This window comes from Orbicella faveolata, unplaced genomic scaffold, assembly GCF_042242905.1.
Source record: "Orbicella faveolata isolate gen_17 unplaced genomic scaffold, um_ofav_v1 contig_13, whole genome shotgun sequence".
In the NCBI taxonomy this organism is placed as follows: Eukaryota; Metazoa; Cnidaria; class Anthozoa; order Scleractinia; family Merulinidae; genus Orbicella; species Orbicella faveolata.
In genome coordinates, this window is record NW_028301540.1 from 17016799 (window position 1) to 17022500 (window position 5702).

Here is a 5702-nt window from a genome sequence, read left to right on the forward strand (position 1 = left end):
ATTAATTTTCTCACTATACCATGGACGGCGTGCGTTAAATAAACAAATGACAAAACTGATGCTTGTCCGAATTTTATCATTCGTAATATGGTTACCGCATTTTATCATCCGCATTTTGTCATCCGCATACTATCATCCTCATTTTATCATCCGCCATCCGCCGCCATCCGGTCCGCACTTTACAGAGACCCCTGATTAAATTAATTTGCGCTTTCATTAGGTGCCACGGAGTCTGCAGCAATATTTGAGCATTTTTTCGGCTAGGTGGAAAACGTGGGGCCGGGGTTCCGGGGTGTGGAAAACGCGGGGTGTGGAAACCTTTTGGTCTCTCTTACAGACACAATTAAGGCAAGAAATAAACAAGCCGCTAAGGAGAAGCAATACATTTGAACCCTAACAAACACACTATTGTAGATTGAAAACAGCAGCTGATATTTATTGAACCGACCTGTGTGTAATTCTAAAAGCTACGCAGCCACAGTAACGTTTCACTTTTGCAATAAAAACGAACAATTGGCGCTACCTGAAAAATAACTGCCGTCCTTGGTCACGTGACATGTCGAGTGATATGACGAGTAGCTCTGGACGCACCAAAAAATTCGAATTTTTTTCATTGGCTGACAAAAAATGAATGCGCAGCAGAAATGAAAATTACAAAGCTCTACGCATTCCATTTTACTTCCGGCCCGGATGGCGGCACCTTCGCTCAGCTGACACAGGCGCGCTTTACGAAAAAAAAAAAACGCAAAACAAATGGTGACCATTCCCGATCGATCCGAAGGAATCGTAAAAGTTTCCACGCAACCAAAGAAGTAAGTCGCCTGTTGTAGCAGCCGAGAAGGTAGGAACTCACTCACTCATCCTCTTCGCTCCTTCGTGAGTGGAGCATAAGGCCACGCAACAACAAGTGCCATCCATCACGGTCTTGAGCTTCCCGCTCAACTCCATTCCAGCTTGTCCATCTCAGATCTTTCCGTTCGGCTTCAATGGTTCTCCTCGAAATGATCTATGGTCTGCCGGGCCTTCTCTTGCCTTCAGGGGTCCAGGTGAGCGTAACTCTGCAGTGGTTATCTTTCTCTCTCCTGAAAACGTGACCGACGGATCCATTTCCATCATCTGACCTTCAAAGTTTCTGAGATGGGACCCTCTCTAGCTCTTTCATAGAGTTCAAGGTTGGAGATGGTGTACGGCCAAAATATGCCAAAGATTCTTCTTAGGCATTTTCGATGGAAGACATCCAGGCGCTCCATGTCAGTTGATGTAACCCTCCACATCTCAGCGCCATACAGGAGAACAGAGATCACGCAGCTCTTGAAGATTCTCAGCTTGGTGTGCTTGCTGCATGTCTTAGACCTCCAGAGAGGATTTAGAGTGGTATATGCTCTTCTTGCGACTGACAGCCTGCGTCAGATGTCTTTATGTGACCCATCGGCTCCATGGACTGTGGCACCTGGGTAGATGAAGGAGTTGACGTCTTCAACTTCTAAGCCATCAATGGAAATCGTGTCGGTGACCTTAGCGTTTGTTCGTAGCACCTTTGTCTTGGTGGTGTTGATACAGAGTCCGGTATACCTTGAGCGGCTGAACTTCTCGTGAAGATCTTTGTGCCGGCTGGAGGGAAGGGCTACGTCATCTGCATAGTCTAAGTCCTCTAGGACCGTGGTATTCTTCCACCTCAGGCCTCTCCTTGCATTGGTGGTGTTCCTCATTACCCAGTTGATAATGATGTTGAAGAGAAAACCTGACATAACACAGCCCTGCTTGACTCCTATCTCTACAGGAAACCAATCTGATGTTCGTCCGTTTTCAACAACGCAACAGGTGCTTCCATCATAAAGCTCTTGTATGATGTCGACAAAGTTGTCAGGAATGCCATAATGCCTGAGAATGGTCCAGAGCTTGTCTCTTCTCACACTATCAAAGGCCTTCTTGAAATCGATGTAACCAATGTACAAGGGTATTTGCCATTCAGCGCTCTGTTCTAAGATATTCCTGAGGATGAAAATCTGTTCAGTTGTCCCTCTTCCTCTTCGGCTGGCAACCTGTTCTTGCCGTAATTTCTTCTCAACTCCATCCTGCATCCTCATCAGGAGCATTCTGCAGAAGACTTTGTATGGTACTGAAAGTAAGGATATCCCTCGGTGGTTGTCACAAATAGATGGATCACCTTTCTTGGGTATTTTGGCCAGGAGAGCTCTCTTCCAGTCAGATGGTGCTTTACACTGATCAAGAGTCTGATTGCAGATATTCAGAAGCTGGTCCAAGCAATTGGAGGGCTGGCTTCTAGCATTTCTACACTAATGCTATCCACACCGGGTGCTTTACCGTTCTTAAGCCGAGATATGACTTATCTCAGTTCTTGGGAAGGTGGGAAGAAACGTTTAAAACTCTGAGAATCAACCAGCTAATACAACAATTACTTTGTCGCTGACCATAGCCCAAGAAATCATAAAATTACGTTCGAATCAGCAGTGGGTTGAAGAAACGTTTGTCTTCCATTATGAAAAGCTCAAAAGGAAACTTAGAGCCAGGTGAAAAGACGAAGAAATATCACTCTTGCTAAGCAAATGTGGCAATGGAAATCCGAAGGTGAGTGTGTTTTTCTCTCTCTGAAAGATCAAGCAGATCAGATTCTGACAGTCCAAAATGTATTGATATTAAATTGCCAAAATGAGTCAAAGGTCCTTGTTATGATACTCCACTATGTACCTGGATGATGTAGCAAATGGTCTGAACATGAAATTTAGTTTGTGTCTTCCACAGATTGTTATGTATGTACCTGTTACTACCTGTTAAGAAGCTTCTGCTTTAAAGATATATACAATATCTGTTTTTTAGCTTCCCTCTTTTTAATTATTGAGACCTCCCCTATAGCATCCCCCAAAACACACGAACAAACCTTTTGTGGTCAGGCAAGACTTTTGTTTGCTTTAGAGCATCCACCCCAATTTTTTTTTAATAACTTACTTGTGGAAATGATGCGTAAAGGAAAAACAAACCATAGCTAAAATTTGAGGCCCTTCCCTCACTCCCCACTTTAGTTAGGAAGCAGTGGCTGATCTAGGGGAGGGGCCCGCGGGGCCCGGGCCCTCCCCTCTTATTCTGGGTGAAAAGAGAAGAAATGACTGAAGGACGAAAAGTCGGCAGGGCAAGTAAAACAAAACCGGACCCCCTCCTTAGCTCAAAGTCTGGATCCGCCACTGGGACGCAACTGCAACCAGCAAAACTTTATTCCGTCACAATAACATTAATCAGTAAATAACAATAATTTATCATTCGTGCAAATAACTGTGAAAAAATATAGAGACCCTTATTTATACATGTATAATTGATGAATAAATCATCAGACTAGCGGGTTTCCAAATGTAATGTGTAATCTCTACTAAAAGCAAATGAGGGTCTCCCAGGGGTTTTGGGGAACAAGGGAACATTGGCAAAATATCGAAGGGAACAAGGGAACATTAGACAATTTTTGGGAACAGGGGAACAAAATTCGAAAAATTACAGTACGAAAACATTCTGATATAAGAAATAGAGAGCATTATTTCGGAGTTTTTATTTATGGTCATTTATGCACCACTGCCGTTCCGACGTTGGTTTAGCCCTGGTTTAGTCTGGAGTCAAAGAACTCAAACAAAGTCAAGGCTCTCAGCTGGGAGTCTGGGTTAGAGGTCACGAGGGTCACAAGTTGGCGGGAATCTGACGCTGTGTTGTTACAGATTAGGCTGATTTAGCAAGAGAGCGGGAACGTCACTTGACGACGGCGCCGGCGCGCGCAGCACAAATAACCAAATATGGTCAGATGACGACTGCAGGGCGCGCGCAATAAGCTGGATTCTGTTGTAATTTGACCATATTTGGGTGTTTGTTCTGCGCGCGCCGTTGTCAAGTGACGTTCCCGTTCTCTTGCTAAATCAGCCTATTGACAAGATGGCGGAAAGGTGGTTTGCCGATCTTGTTCTGTTGCCTGTCACTGCGGCAATTTATCGAAATGGCGAAGAAAAACCAGCAATGCGCTGGTCCCTTGAAATGGGAATCGGGGGCGAAAGTGACAAGATTTTGTTTGATTTTATTTTCGAGTAAGAGAAGGATTTGGAATCGCAGATCGGTGTAGCCAGCTAAAAATAGCGAGATTCAGAGTGACGATCAGTGTGAAAGATTTTCAAGTTACAGCGAACTGTCCAAAGGGCAGAGTATTTGAAATTGATTCCCAAGAACAGTGGAATGCAGCAATTACCAAAGTGATAACGAAGGAGCGGGAATTAATAGGTAGGTTGCCCAAATCTAGCTTATATTTGAATATATTTAGCGCTAGAAGAAGCTTATTTACTTACGTTCATTCATTAACCATGTAAGCTTATGTACATCTTATTATCGGGCGATTCCAACTTAAGAGTGATTTTCTGAGAGTGTCGAGAATCGGAAGACACTCACGAAAAATCGATTTTTCTTTTATTTCGCCAAAACATACCTTTGGGTGAACTTATTCATGGAAAAATAGTTTAAAGTTCCAACGATTTATTTTACGGCCAAAATTTAAGAAAGTTCGCAATTTGCATATAATGGCGGTTTTCGCGGCTTAAAATGTTCAGAATTTCACGCTTCTTTACGAAAACAGCGGGGGCGTAAAAACAATCCTATGAAAACAAAACTTGGCACAAATATTATTTCATTCTTATACTTTAAAATCGTGTAATAAGTTTCTTGAAGTTTTGTTTGTAGCTTTGCAACGAAGGGTATTTGTACAGCCGCCATTTGTGTCTCTCGGCAAGGAAGAAATAAAGACCAACTTTGACTAGTATAAATGGCCTCTGGTATATATCATTTGGTCAAAATATCTACATTTTAGGAAACCTTGGTTATTGTTTTTTTCACCCGAAAAGGTATAGCTCTGGGAATTAAAATGTTCTCCGTCAGTAAAATAAAATGTTACGGCATGTAACCGAGTTCAAATTTATGCAAATTACAAGGTTATTCTTTAGAAGTCAACGGTTTAAAACAGGAAACAACGACTCACCGTTACTTACGTTCCTTCTGCTGCTATACAAACGATTTTAACTTCCCAGTGTCCTTGTGAGCTGTTCTGTAAAATATTTCCAGTAAAACAGTCGACAATGTTTATATTTGAGACGAGACACTGAGTGGCACACAAAGTCCTGGCTGTTTTCATCGTCTTGCTCAGTTGAGAGTCCTTTAAAAATATGATAGAGTATTCGCTTCAAACCGTAGCAAAGTAGTTTCTCATGTCCATATGCCTCATGTCGACTCATGAGTAAATAAATCAGTCCCCGTACAGTGAATAAACAACTCGACTGACCTCTGAGGTCAGGAGGTCATCTGATATAGTCAGGGAGCATATGTCTTAAAATAAATTTCCGTGGGATTTTTATGGTGAAAGCAAACCACCTACCTAAATGTGTTAAGGGAAACCTGAGGAACACAAAAAATGTTGTCGGCAATTTTGTAACCTGCACCGGCTGCTATGGGGGGTCCATTTTTAGACCTATATGGCTCAACATGGAATCGAGGCTCGAATATAAAATGGCGTGGAAATACAATTAACTACAATAAATTTCCACAAAATTACCAGAAATATTTAATTTAGTTTATCTAATACATATCCATAGACTTAAGTAGTAAATACTGATCACATGATCAACACTGCACGAAAGCGAGGCTGGTCGTTTGTTGTTTTCAAATAA